The sequence below is a fragment of the Buteo buteo genome, chromosome 16, assembly GCF_964188355.1.
Source record: "Buteo buteo chromosome 16, bButBut1.hap1.1, whole genome shotgun sequence".
Classification (NCBI taxonomy): Eukaryota; Metazoa; Chordata; class Aves; order Accipitriformes; family Accipitridae; genus Buteo; species Buteo buteo.
Window position 1 is genome coordinate 26,819,222 of NC_134186.1, and position 15,475 is coordinate 26,834,696.

Below are 15,475 nucleotides of genomic sequence, written 5' to 3' on the forward strand. Positions count from 1 at the left end.
ACTAAATGTTCTACAGCAGTAACAAGTGTGTAGAAGAGATTTCAATTTCCACCCAAGTATTTTTTTGCATTTTCCCTTTGAGATTTCTTCTTTATATCTGTTATTGAGAAATTCTAAAGATTCTTGTCCAAGAATCACTTCTGGTAGGTATCAGCCATATAGCAATTTCATTCTGAGGAAACTCCTGTGTTATATTACTCAACAAGCCTTCAAAGGTCTTAAAAATCTACCAATTCTAATAAATTCCATCTCACAGGTTAAATAGACCTATTAAATTGATTTCAACCTCTCATGCAAACTTCTAACTGTTGGGGTTTATTTTAAAACGTATTCTCTGAAAACTAAGCAAACAAAGCAGTCAAAAATCTCTCTTTAATATGCATTAAGTACTGCTCACCACATGCTAGCACAACTTATCCAAGATAACCAGAAAACTTATAAAATCTTTTCATGCTAGGTTATCAAAAAGAAGGAAAAATACTTGATTAGGAATTTCTGCTTATGAATTAAATAACATTTCTTGTTCTTCGTATAGGACCAAATTTAAGGGAAGACTTTTTTTTTTAATGATCTATTTATATTCCAAAGAAATAAAGTAAAAACAACTAAGTAACAGGATTTTACCTTTTAGCAGACAAATATTAAGGTTCATCCATGCTTTCAAGAGCGTCTAACATATTAGAAATACATTCATCCCAATTCAGCCTATCAGTAAGCAGGAGTAGACTCAACGTGCTTTTGGCACAACCCATGCCAATCCTCCACAGTCCCTACAAACCACCGTGTACTGAGATTGGGTTTTTTTCTTTTTTAAATTAAAGCACTACGCTGGTGACGAATGCCTCACACAAGTGGGTGAATCACTGACCTGGAGGGAAATGTCTGCACAAGAGTATTCAAGTCCCCAGAAGCCCAGGGAAAGCTCTCCCAGAAACTACAGTCTTCCTTCACACCTACTGACAGCCAGAAGAAAAAAAAAGGACAAGGAGAGGGGCCGAGCCCTCAGGGCTGCGATTGCTGGGCTATGGTGTCCTTCTCCTTCATGGGAGTCAAAAGCCAACCGCTAAGTGTAAGAGTCAAGTATTTGCCACACGGGACGGAGGAACCTGGAACTAATACAGGGATTGTTATTTCACGGTCCTCCTGCACTTGCCAATTCCACGTTAATATGATAAAATGAAGAACAGATATTTTGACTAGAGTTATTTTGGTTATAAAGTCTTCATTTGTATTTTTTTTTTTTAAACCTGTATAACACTACTGGTAGCAGCAATGAGCAAATTGCCCAAATCTGAAACATATGTCCCTATTTTCCATCATTTATCCTCTACTTCCATCTTCAGAGCAGCGGGATGTGCCCTTCCTATGTCAACAGCGTCACGGACTTGAACAGAAAAACACGCTGGAACACCTCCATGAAAAAAACCAGAGCTGAAAAACATCTCAATGAAATAAACGCTGAGTACACGCGAGTGATTTCCCTAGCTGACCGAAAAAAGAAAAGGGGGAAAAAAAAAAATACACCCCACACTTTGCACAAATCAGACATTGTGTTCCTTAGCTCCTTTTACAAGAAAACATTTTCCATAACAGGAAGATATTTTTAAAGATCCAATAACTTCAAGGAACTAGGATTGACTTCACTTATTTTTCTGCCACGCGGTTCTAGCTTGCTTATCTACAAGAAAAGACATATCAGGAAACAGGTTGAAAACTACTTACTTCACACGCACCCGTACACCGTTACTGCGATTTAGCTGACAAGCAACTTATCAAACACAACAGCTAAGTTCATTTTAATGGGAGGGCTGTGATGAACGTTCTAGTTGATCACAGAAGGACTTTCAGCAAATACAAGATTATACTTCGATGCATCAGTTCCAGCCTGGCTTATTTCCATGATGCAGATCGTCATGCAATCAAGCAAATACTTGGACCAGCCCTAGAGTTAAGACAACGTAGAAGAGAGGACAAAGCAGAGCAGACCCCTCCTGGCAGAACCTGAAATTACAGCATCAGCAAGACCTTGAGAGCTAGTTCGGATTGATTTTTAAGTCAAATACCAGCGTGAGAATGCATGGCTGGCGTTGCAAAACTGTTCCTTCATAGTGGTTTCCTATGGCACTAATTCCTACCGCATCCAGGAACACGAGATCTTACATGCATACCCTGGAAAAAATAACAGAACTGCATCAAAGCAGCCCCTAACTCCCTTAACAAATCCTCCTGCTGAAGGAGACAACTTGAAACGCTCCCAAATACCCGCTGTCCGAGTCACTGTCTCCAACAACACATAAAGAAACTCTCTCTGTTGGCAAATTATTCTTGTAGCCCCTAGTTCGTGCGCTAAAGTCGGTGCCTGTGTTTGGTATCCAAGCTGCAAGGAGAGCTTTTATGCTCATTATAAAATATTCCATTAAATGCATCAATAATGCATAGCAGTATGGAGAAAATATTTGTTTCTGGGGTATTTAAAGGTGTGGAATATGATTACATTCAACCACCTGATTAGGAAAGTCTTTTGCAGGAAGATACATATATAACCAATCTGTGCTTCGCTTAAAAACTTTATTATACCACATTATTTTGCAATATGCATAACATGCAATATTTTTTTTTCTTTTAAACTGACTGGGCTGTACATTTACGAGCTGTGAAGCATTCTTATGCATGCAGTATTATCCAGGCTTATTGTAGTAGCTCTTTATGGTCACTGCTCATTTTTATGGCATATATTAAGCTAATTATGGAAACTTTCCAGGATGTTTTCAAAACCTGTTTGTTGCGAGTCTTTGTAATGTACTACACAAATACGATTCCTAATGTTTCTTTTCCTTTTCCACACAAACAAGTGAAAAAATACGTGTACAATGGTTGCTATTTCTAGACACATGAAAAATATTTCAAAGCACATAGTGTTTTCAAATGTACAAAACCAGGTAAATAATTGGGAAAACAATAATAAAAGAACAAGGAAAACACTGCTGAGAAACTTTCCATTCATACACGCCGATGTCTGCACATGAATTTTAAGTGTTCCTCAGGTATTTTCAGCAAACAGGTTACTAAGTCACATGTTTGAATATTCACATGAAAATTACCTGAACAGTCGCCTAATTAAAAAATACAAAATCTCGCAATATGAAGTATTTGACCCACTACAACCAAACAGATACTGCCTTATTATATATACCAGTATGGGCTATTAAAACTTTACAGCAATTTCACACAGTATGAAAATCATTGGAGGCAGCTTCATTATTTTATTTAACAAAATCGGGCAAACAACATGATGTGGGTATTATCACCGTAAGCAGGTCTTTGTGCCTGAGACCACTCAGTTGAATGTTTAACTCAGGTCCAAGTTCTGGCTTTTGTTAAAGGTGGACTCAGCTGCCCGGTAGGTTTTTTTTTGTCTGTAGTCTATGATCTTAGGAATCCAACTATCTGGGAACTAATTGAAAACAAATGTGAAAGATTTTTTTTCTTCTCTCTCTCCCCCCCTCCCCCCCCTTCAATCCATCAGGTTTGAATTAAGAGTGTTACAGGTAAATATTGATTTTGGAAATACTCAGCACATCATGAGTCATAGCTAAAACACTATTGCTCAAAGTAGGAAGGTTTTGAGCAAAACGCCTCAAATCCCAAAGCTTTTCCAAGTTGTCTGTAGAGAAAAAGGCCTGAAGATCAGTAAGTCCCCAATCAGCAAGAACACTGCATTTTGAAATTCAGCGGGGTTTCTCCCCCCTCCCCTTTCCTTAGCATTATACCTGCTTGTTTAAAGCACGTTTCAGATGAAATAAAGGTCTGAACGGCAGAAAATCTTGCTTTCCAGCTAGAAGACTTCTGCGCTTTCCCGTCACTTTGAGTCTCGAGTAACATTTCTGACTGTACTAAGAGCACATCTGTCACATCCAGAGCACACCTCAGACCACTTGCACCATATCTGAATATCGAAGCAGTAGAAAATGTGCCTTTTGCAGAACAGATTGTTTCTTCGAGACCACATAGCTACCGCTAAGCACTTGGGGAGGGCTGGGGAATACGCTGACCGGTAAAGAGCAAAAACCCTGAAGCTTCTGTCTGCTTAAAAGTGATTCATACGGTCTTTTTAACCTGGAAAAAGTCAACCAAAAAGACAAATAAACTAGAGTTTGCCCAGCTAGCCATAACAGTCTGAAGTTGGCATCTCAAATCACAGTATTCCTTTCTCCAGATACCGTTTTGGAGGCAATAGGCTGATGTCTGGGTGCTCAGACATGCCGATGGGCAGGTTCTTCTTGGTCTGCTGGCAGATAGGGCCAAACACAGCATCTGTAGGACTCTATTCCCCCGATCCCGTAGTCAGTCAAACCCAGGAAACCGAGTGTGAATAAAGTCACGAGAGCAATGAATCCAGGAAGACCCTTTAGAGATCATAAAGGAGACCCAATATATCCATGGACCTGCAATTAGATTAAGGGGCCAGGTATTATCACGTACTCCAGGGTCTCCTTTAAGTGGAATTCAGTCCCATTTAAATGGGAACCAAGAACCACCCAAGGTTTTTTGCCTCCCCATTGGTATTCTGAAATACACTCATTATGAAAAGGAAAGGGTTCACACAAAACTACTTGAAAAGAATTTCCCTCTTCTATGCAAGCAGAAAACACGCCTGAACCTTTTCCTTGTTACTCATTTCTACAAAAAAAAAATCTGATTATAATAAATGCCCAAGTACATTGTCAAACCTTTCTTTCCCTCCCTCACCATGACAGTTCCTAACTAATCAGACTCTGATTGTTTTCTTCCAATAATTATTGTGAATCAGGCTCTCGTGAATTTGGTAACAGCTGAAGAGTATCTTTTTGACATCATGTAGCATAATTAGAGCAGAGCGAGGCTTTTCTCAGGATTGAATAGCAGGGTTAGTCACATCGATGAACTCCATCAGAACACCCATTACAATGCAACGCCTGTGTTGCTGCTAACCAAACCACACTGCCTACTGAAGTTCACAGGGGAAAAAAATCCCTGAAACCTAAAAATAGACACAACATATTAAGATGATCATAATGGGAACACCTGCAGTGGTTACAATGCTATGGGGGGACGAAAGCCCATCAGATATTCATTGCTGCCCCATATAACGGGGTTTACACATGGAGTCACGAAATCACATTTTTTGACTGGTAACATTAATTGCAGTCTCATGCTGATCTGTGCTACACTCCAATACAACGATCTTATTAACAGATATCACACTGCAAAGCCCAGAGGTAAATAGCTAAAGCCAAGGGCTTAGCTGGAAAACTCATCCCTTAGAAGCGTCTCTGGCTCCAAGGGAGCACCCTGAGGATAACAGCTATTTTAAAGGAGCACAGATATTATGGCCCTGACAATACCATGGCTGGTATTTCGCCGAGTTACTGGCAAAAGGACAACTAAGCAGCACATGGTAAAAAAAACCAACAAACAAACCTATGAAGTTTAACAGCATTTGTCACAGACCTTTTATCAGAGATTTCCTACAATTTGTGGCCTTACTTGCCCCCATGCACTTCCTAAATCCTGTGGGAAGTCTGTATCTGCACCGTGACACAAATCCCACTAAAAGGACAGTACTGGCTCTTCGAGAATGAGTAAAGCTTTGTGCTGCTATCCAAAAGATTGTTCGGGTTTGGTTTTTTTTTCCCCCCAATGTAAGCTCTTGCAAGGGAGGAGGGGAAAAAAAAAAAAAGATGCTGAAAAAGCAGGGCACGGAATTCCATATATTGTGTGCCCACATTTTTCCATATTAAATAAAAGGTATTAGTGGGCTTTGAGGAAAGAGCTCTATCTGCTCCTTCTCTTTAAGAACACTGCTTAAGTTTTGCAGAGAGTAGAATACGAAGCAAAAATAAAAAGACGCCATCCGTAGGCAAGCCCACGAGTCCCCAGCGATCCGCAGGTCGGAGAGGGGGACGCAGCACACGGGGCAGGCAGTCAGCGGGTACGTCGGTGCGGACACACCGGCCTTCGGCCGCATCTGTCTCCTCACTGCTCAGAGATACTGGAAGAACCTTGAAAATCAGGATGGGAGCCTGGGGACTTGTTTACTTCATCCTACCAGAACCTTGGCATCAATACTAGCAAAAAAGGAGGAAACCACCAGAAACTCCAAGTCTGAGGCGATGATGATGATGGACCAGATTGCAGGTGGACTCCTGATAGGCAGGTGAGACAGTAAAATGACCTTCCTGAAAGGAACGCATACATTTGCACACCCCTAAAAATAGTTGTCACAGTAATTAGCTACTAATTAGTATCTAATATGGTACCCGTAACATACCATCAATTATCTAAAGTGCTGGAACTTTCCAAGCATCCTCAACTATTGGGAACACAGCTGTAACAAACTGAGGTCTTGGTTCCCACTTCTCTGGGGACAGAGGTACTCTGCTTTTTTAATTATTTATTAAGTGGAACTAAACCAAATGATTTATTCTCCTCACACGTGCAAGTGTTTGTTGGAACAGCTTTAAATTATTAGTCAGTTGGTGGGAGGTATTCCGCTGAATATTACATTTTACTGGACACTTACGTACATTAACTACCCTTTGGAAGTTAAATAGAGAAATGGGTAATTTAAACAAACACCACCGGGACTATTTATTTCTCTCTCTTTAAAGCCTTATTCTCGACTGGGGAGAGCTATTCTCATGCATATGACTGCTATTCAAAAGCAATGGGCTGACTCACAGCACATACAGCCAAGCATGTGTGTAAATTTTAGCATGCTCGCAAGCCTTTCCAGTAATAGAGCCTCAGATTGTCCACACCTCAGGGCAGGCACTGCTGCCCCCCAATTTGTGTAAAGCAAATCCTCGGTGGATGCTAAACAAGTAATACGCTTTAAATTGCCTAGCCAACACCGCCTTTCATACTCTTACCCTACTGAATATTTTACTACATTTAATATAAAAGAGGAGAAAAGGGATATTTTCCTTTTCTCCCCCCAATCGCACCGTTTCTGAACCCTGTTACTGACAGGCGCTGCCTATACAGAGGGGTAAGGATTTCATACCAAAGCAACGTTTTCCTACACACCAGTTAGAAGGTGAAACAAGGCCGGCAATCGCGCTGGTATCCGCCAAGCTCTGCTCTCAATGCTCCCATTATACACGTTTGCCGTATACAAATCCCTCGCAAGCTGGAACCACACACTAAGCCAAGCAGGTGGCCACTCTCTTATTCCCCCTTGCAAAACATTTTAAGTCCTGAATAGAAATGAGATTACATTCGCACCTGCATCAATTCCTTTGCATATCCAAAAGTGAAATAGAGTTTAGTTCGCTGAGGTGATCGGCAAAACCCATTCCAAATCATATTTGGCCACAGTGAATCAACTGATTTGATCTCACGCCAACAAAATATAATTGACCTCAGAGAACAAGAGAAGCAAATGTACTATTTTTTTTCCCAGCGTTTTCTAAGAAGTTACCTAAAGTGCACACCAAATCATTTTCAAATATCACAGTTCTCATACAAGAAATAAACCCATTTACATCCACTGTCACACATGAATAGCAACAGAAAAGGGCTTATCTGAAAACGTGATACATTTCTACTCCGAAGAGAAACCACCGAGAATCTTAAGAAGCTGCAAGCTGCAGAAGAAAGGGAAAAAAACCAACCAAAGTTCTGAGGCTGACGTTAGTTACTGTTCAACAGCACCGCTGCCATTATCAAGGAGCCAAGAGCCGCTTACTGTTTTATAATGGTCACAGGAAAATTTACTTCTCCCACGAGCGGGGACCTGAAAAGTCATACTACTTATTGGCATATTTAACATGAACATATACTGCTCGAGTCCAGCTTGCTCTTCCTTCTCAAGGGGTCTACAGTTAAATGATGATATATACGCTGGCATGTGAAGCTTGGGTGGTTAATTTTAGCTGAAGACACGCATGCACGGTGCTCAGATTTCTTACAGTCACATTTTACAACTCCCACCTCCTGCAGCTCTTCCCTTACACCCCCACTGCTCCCTTCTCATACTACTTACTGTCTCTAACACAAAGTTTCAATGTTTGACATTTATTTTAAATAGGATAAATATATTTTATATACACGCTCTTATAAAATGAAACTGTTTGCAGCAAGCATAAATTTGGCAAGCCTTTTGTGTTAGACGCTGTAAGCATTAAAAGACAAGTCCTAAAAAATTGTTGTGGTTTTTTGTTGTTTTGGTTTTTTTTACACAGTCAGAAAACTTTCTACCCACTAGAGAGACAACCCCCTTCATCTAAATGTTCCCAATGTCTGTGGAGATTTATGCTCTGAACAGAAATCCAAAATTCTGCATGCCACAAAAAACCAGATATATCCTTTTTTTGACATTTGGAGCATTCACAATATCGATCGAACGTTGGAAAGTTGTATCTAACGCAAATGCAAGCTAAAAAGCATAAGGCTGAATTAGACCTCAAGTGGACGCCCACACAACCTGCCTATTTTCCAGAGCACGGCCTGGTACCGACAGCAAGGGCTCCCTGCCCTCTGGCAGGACCCCACCACATGCAAGTCACCCCAAATCCCACGGTCTGATCGTGTTGCTGACATCCCTTAAAAATACAGAGAATTGGCCCTCGTAAGCTGCTTTGCTTGAATTTTTAACGTTAAAAAACTAACGTTGCCAGTGTTGACAAGGTGAGAAGCGATGACTGCTCCACCTCCGCTCTTGCCAAGTTGAAGGATAGATGTGTGACATTTTACCTGTTTATTTTTCAAAAGGCACACTTCTGCCAGAGTAAAATCTATACGGGTCTTTTAACTGCTCCGTGAAAAGTAAACAACTTGGTAGCCACACTGTCTCCACATCAGCTCTCCCCTCCAGCAAAGCCCACTCACCGCCTGCAGAGGTGTGTGTTTGTTTTGGGGAGGTGGGGGACGAACAGGGCTTTGATGGAGTTTGAAGAGAACACGACGTACCACGACCATCCAAGACACGAAGTAGCTGCTTTACCTACGTAGCACCAAGTGCTGCACCTCCAACGGGCCCAGGAACACCCCACTGTGCCACGAGCGACAACTCTGCTAATGCAAAGACAGGCAACGGATCGGAGTGCGAGAAATGGGGAGGTTTGCACGTGTTCCCCCCGCAAAAACCCTGACCATTGAAGAAGAAAGAGAGATCTAGCTTCAGGCAACTACACTCTTAAAGACAGCTTTCTGCTGGAAGCATCCAATACTACGATGCTCAACGCGGTCAGTTCCCAAAACTCAGCGTAATTTTGGCACGCTTGGCCTGTGATAGCAAATATATCTTCTAAACTTTTCTAATGAAGGCAGGACTCATTTTCTCTATTTGGGAAAGGTGTAACAGACCATTCCAAACAGCTGCTGTAATTTCATTGGTGTTTTTCACCTGGTGTCACAAATCCGTACGGCTTCAGTATCCTCTCCTCTGGGCAGAGAGCCACGGCCGCATGCAGGATCAAAACAATCACTGCCGTATCCAACTCTGAGAAAGAAAGGGTAAGGAAAAGACTCCAAAAGATAATAACACCAATCTGAAGAGGGCTGGAAATGAAACCTGACTTGCCACGTAGCATCTTAAGCACAAACTCACTCCTCTAATCCATTTTCTCTTGATTGCTTAGAGGATTAATTCACCAAAACGTTCACAGTTGTGAAGCAACTCCAAATGAAAGCAAAATTGGTCTCAAAGGCACATGACTCTAAACCATTTCAACTCCTAGCTATGTGTGTTGATGAAAGTTACCTGATCCAAATAGTGAGGCCAAAAATGTTGCAAAGGCTTTTCTTAATTTTTAACAAAATCAGTTTGCTGAGGGGATTAGGGAATTACAGAAATTGGCCTTTGTCTCGCCCGAGAGACCAAAACCTAGCCCTCTTTTAGCCAAGAAGGACAACACAGCATTCCCTTTTGGGTCTGCTTAGTGCTTGATTGAAAAAATTGAGTCTTCAAAACCAGGGGCTGGGTAGGTTCACTCCGTGCCAACGCTCTGAAGTCACCGGTAAACTATCCTCCGCTCCCGTGAACAGGATGTCCAACGCCACTCAAAACCCAATGAATCATCTGCACTGCTTTTCTCACTCTGTAAAATGTGATTTAGTTCAGTGTCCAACATTTTTCACAAGAGGTAATCCTTCTGAAGTTGCCAAAAGGTAGTGCTTTCTAACACTTGGAAGGACATAAAGCAAACCGTAACCGAGGCATGGATGAAAAAATCAGTGCAGCTGAGTTACAAAGGCCAACAACCTATTCACTGCTGTATCTGCCAGGCAAGATGAATGCAAAAATCCGGAGATGGAAGGAACAAAAGAAGGAGGAAACAAGACCCAAACTTGAGGAAGCACTTGACCACACACTTGCTTCAAGCATGTACTCAAGCCTCAACTACTTAGCACACATTTAACTCTTCTGAACAGGAATGCTGTACTGAAGTCGGCCATTAGGTAATTACATATTAAGTCCATTATTTGTGAAGATTATTGATGGTAAGAGTAAGAATGAGAAGGGGCCAATTCTCTTTCTAGAAAGTTTTTGTATATTCTACCCATGCTTCTATTTCTAACGCTCCTGCTCTTGGGCACTGTCAGAAGTGGGACAGTTGGCTAGACAAATCTTAGGTGTGACCTACTTTTGAAAGACCTATTTTTATTTTAAGCTGCATTTTTAAGATAGTGAAAAATACTTTGTGACAGCTGAGCATTAATTTGTGTGGCAAAGACTCGATCCCAAAGATGCAGAAAAAGACTAAGAGTCTTAGAAGGGTTCAGCACCCCAATTAGAGACAGCTTATCACAACAGCTCAGCTTCTACATAGCCATCAAAATCAGACAAATTTTCAGACACTTTTTTAAAATCTAAAAAAGCACTCGATTTCCAGAACTTTAAATTCTGATCTTCACTTTTGATGAGGAAGAGAGAAAAAGGAATAGATACGTGTATATATCTGCATCAACTGACAGATGGGGGGACACAGCCCACACCCTAAATGTTTTGCTAATGTGATCTTGAGATAAAATTCTTGCATTTGAAACTACTAACAACCATTCACCCATACGTGGCAGCATTTCTGGTGGTGTTGTGTCATTTACTATATTGAGACACATACTAGAAATCAGGCTACAGCACACGGCTTTCTGCATACCCAGGGATCACCAGGGTTTTGCCATATTTTACACGAATAAGGTGGTCTCCGTAAATTGTTCCTGCTAAGCAGTTACCAAATCATCCAAGTTGTGTTTTTTTTCTTCCCCAAAACAAACAAAAAAATGAAGTGCTGAATTAATTTCCACAAACATAACAAACCTAATCTAATCATCTTGCAGTTGGCCATCTGTTTCACAAACACGAATCTAACTGTATCTTCTACTAACTGATAACTTTCTAAATTAAATTGCCTACGCTGACCCTGCTTTCAGCTTAGTTCCTCCTGCTACCATTTAAAGGGTTTGGAGTGTTTTCTATATAATGATCTATATGCCAATTATACAGTTAGAAGACAATTGGTTAGAAGACATTTGGCACCAGATCAAACAAAAGTGCAGAGAAGGGCACTGTGCCGGTCTGGGATGCAGACCAAGGGAATATATAGGATAAAGAAGTTCTAGAGTACAGAAATTATAGTGACAACTCATTAGCTCCCCTTTCTCCACTACAATCTGTGTCACAAAACCAAAGACCTTTTCAGTCAAATTTATTTGTATACCTATGAAGAATTTAAGAAACAACCCTCCTAAGAGGAAACAGCTAGCCTAAGTTATTAATTTATGGCTATATTAAAGGATGAGTATTTTTTTAATCCCTAAAGGTCGTTTACAGACATACCGGCCAAGACCCCAGTTACCGATTCACTGTCTTTGGGATGAAGAATGATCCTCTGCGCTTTATAAGATGAAAATTCTGCTTCTTCAGCCCCGGCTGACCTTCTGCATTACTGGGAAGGAGGGAGAGGGGGGAGGCAGCCGTCCATCACAGCCAGCACAGCCAGCGTGGGCACTGCTGGAGGCAGAACGCTGGACTCATAGACTCAGTAGACCATCAGCCTGATCCGCGATGGCAAATCCTATGCTCCTAATTAGAGAGGTTCACTGAAGTGACACCAGCCTATGCTTTCATTGATCTGGCAATTAAAATCAATACTGTAGGGTTTTACTGAAATTTCTGATGCTGAACCTCTAACATAACCTTCTACAAAAGGGGGGAAAAAAAAAAATCCGGTAAAGTAAAATTTATAGCAGGCTACTGATTAATAATTTAAAACAATATTTTATGGCTGATCAAGAAATGCAAGTACAGGCACAATTCCCACAAGCGTAAGAGGTTCAGGCATCTCCTCTCGAGAGCTTCCTTGCATAGCTAGCGGCCACTTAAAGGCCTTCTGCACCTTCCTGAAAAAATCATTCAAGCAGAGGGAACAGTTTTTGCGCTGCTTCTGAGGCTTTATTCAGAAATATAGAGAGAGAACAGTCCTTTAATAGTACTGTCATGAGGCAGATCAACTGTAGATTTCATCTATTTTCAGCACAAAGGGTTTTAACATAAAGATACGTAGTGGGAATTGCTGTGTCTTGAACAGCACGACCTACCACGCTAGGACTTCATTATTTTACTTCCTTACGATCTCTGTTGATACGTACCTTTTTACCATGCGGATGGTTTAAATATTTCTATTGCTATTAATAGTCTTTTAACAATTATATGGCAGCAAGGAGCTCGATCAAAAGACCTGCAGGCTCTGGGAATTCGGGAAGCACAATGCAGTGACAGCAGACTATCCTAGCAGGGGCCTCCATCACTCCAATTCCTATGTAATTTTATGCACACCTACATAATCCCTTTCTCTGTTTGAGATCCTGCTTTTAGTTTCCTACGTTAAGTCCTGCTTCTGCCTGAACACCTACGCCTAGGAAAGTATTACTCCAGCAAACTTATGTTCTTAAATTAGCTGAGTAACAGGTTTAATGAAAAGAAAAAATAATATGGAATTTACAGGGAATAAACCCCTGTAACTAATCCATTGTGGTCATTTTACTGGGGTCCACAGACATTAAACATTTGACTTTTTTTTTTTTTTCCCCAATTTGTAAACTCTCAGGATGTAGGTGAAAGTACATCTATGTATGAAACTGAGTATGGTTTAAAGTAACATCAAATAAGAACACTGCCATAGCTGCAGATAAAATCAGAGCAATTTACTGGTAATCATTTGGAAGGACAGAGCCTACCGGCATAGAAACAGGGCTTCTGGACATCAGCAAAATCAGTTTTTCTTTTTTGCCTAGAGCAAGGGTTGGAGCAATGTAGAACAACGAGCATGCAGCTAGGGGGTTTTTTTGAGAGAGCAAGAGAAAGAAAAAAATAAGGGCATATGCATACATCTATCCTAAAATCTTAATTCAGAAATTAACCACAGAGATACCAATACTCGAAGGAAAAAAACCAACACCACCTAAACTATCAAGACTGGTTGTCTATTTTTCTGCTCAAACACAACGAATATTTATAGCATTACTTTCTCCAGTTCTTTGTCAACTACAGGCCCATCTGCATAATCGTAAAGCTTTAGAAATAGCCCCCCCCCCCCCCCCCCCCCCGAAAAAAAGAAAGAAAAAATATTTACAATAGCTGTTGTAGTACAACGTGGAGATTTTAGGTTACGGGCAATTTTTTTCAAAAGGCAGGCTAAGACCAGTGTCTAAAACTTGGAATTGTAGCAAATGAATTCAGCTACAGGCGGACGGTCAAGTTGTGAATGAAATCTAAAATTACTATTAAAACAACCTAAAAGAAAAAGGCAGCTCATTATTTTTTGGTACTGTTTAAAAAAAAAAACAAACAGTGGCAATTCTACCACAGAATTCCTTCGTACTATCATTTTCGCAGTGTTGTTTTTAACACCTTTGGCAACACTTTTGTGTGAGTTTTGTTTGTGCAATCTCTTAATCGCTAGGATGCTATGGATTATCCATTTTTATCTCTACAAATAACTTCCCAGACCTCTCTTGCAGGTTTTCTCCTGAGCCATCACTGTTGGATTCTCCAAGAGCAAGACTGCTGGGCATCAGACTTCCACTCGCGATCGCATTTATCGCTGTAACACGTACGGCAGCCTCAGCAAAACGACAAATACATTTCAAGGAATAAAAGCTGGTGACACCCTGTGAGAATCAGAAGGATAGATTCAAGGAACTGACAATTAGTTTGTGGTTCTGGGCCAGTTCCGTTGCAGCTCAGACATGAACATCGTTTTAAGGACCTCCTCGAGGTGAGTGACACTTATAGGGATGCATTAAAGGAGGGCATGCTTGTCTCCATCAGAGCGATTCTGACACAAAGACTAATAAAGAAAAAAACCCTACTGAACTATATGAGAGCTGACAAAGGCAGCAGCTGCTCTGCTCCACAGGGCAAATTTATATTTAGAGTAGGAGTTGGGGAAAATGGATCCTTACAGAAATTAGTTTCAGTTAATCCACTGTGGCCGCAACACCATCTAGGAGACCCAAAGATTCTAGGAGAAACCTTAAGTAAATCAGAGCACAATTTCATTTTTGAAACATGAGAAGGATCTAAATTCAACAGGATTCTCACTGATTTCATTTACATAATGAAAAAATAGATTGGCCAAACTTTTTTTTTTAAAGTTACATTATAAGGAATCTTCAAGCTTCAGACCACAAGGTCATCACGAAGTGACCATGGCCATAAAAAAAACTTTCTTAAGGAAATCTGATTTTAAGATGTTGATGGGTGTTATCAGCTTCAACAATAATTCCATTTAAGATATAAAGCAGCAAATCAATATAAGTTTTATGTTAAGTGCTCTCAAAAATTCACGAAACCACCAACCTTTCGGTTTAGTGCCATAACACCAGGAGCGGCTGGAGCACAACTTCATGCTCACTCGATGTTCTAGTTCTCGGGCGAAAGTGTCGTCTTCTACAGGGTGATCAGGAAAATTAGCCTATGCCGTTCCAATTTAAAAGGTACACCAAACAGCTCATTTGCAGTGATGACAATGACCATGCCAGACACTACCCCCAAAGGACTGTTCTTCTGCACTTAAAAAATACGTTCACGTTTAAGTCCATGGACACATCCAGCGGAGTCATGCAGAGATAGTTCTGATGAGCATGCAGGAACAGCAGAAACTAACATTTCCCAACACACACCGTAAAGAATACTGCTAACCTGGTACAGTAATGCCTGCAAAAGAAACAGAGCTCTCTGCTACGGTTCAGAAGTTCCTAGAGGTTTTGAAGGATGGATGCAGGTTTGGGCATATGCCATTAAGTCCTTAAACCTCATTTTGCTAATGCATAAGGCAAAAATTTACTACTGCTACAACACAGTTGACCTACGAAATAATTATCGAATGTGAACTATCTTAGGCAATAACTGCTAAGAATTGGGATTACTTTAAAATCAAGCAATCTTCGATGTTGAGACTGTAGCCAGAACATGAAAACAAAACTAAAC

At 40.8% G+C, this 15,475-nt stretch overlaps 1 protein-coding gene across 3 annotated transcripts in view; it reads right to left on the reverse strand.

Moving 5' to 3' along the window:
* Positions 1-15,475, reverse strand: part of NAV2 (neuron navigator 2) — a 421,304-nt gene that overhangs the window by 167,615 nt on the left and 238,214 nt on the right. The window lies entirely within an intron of this gene.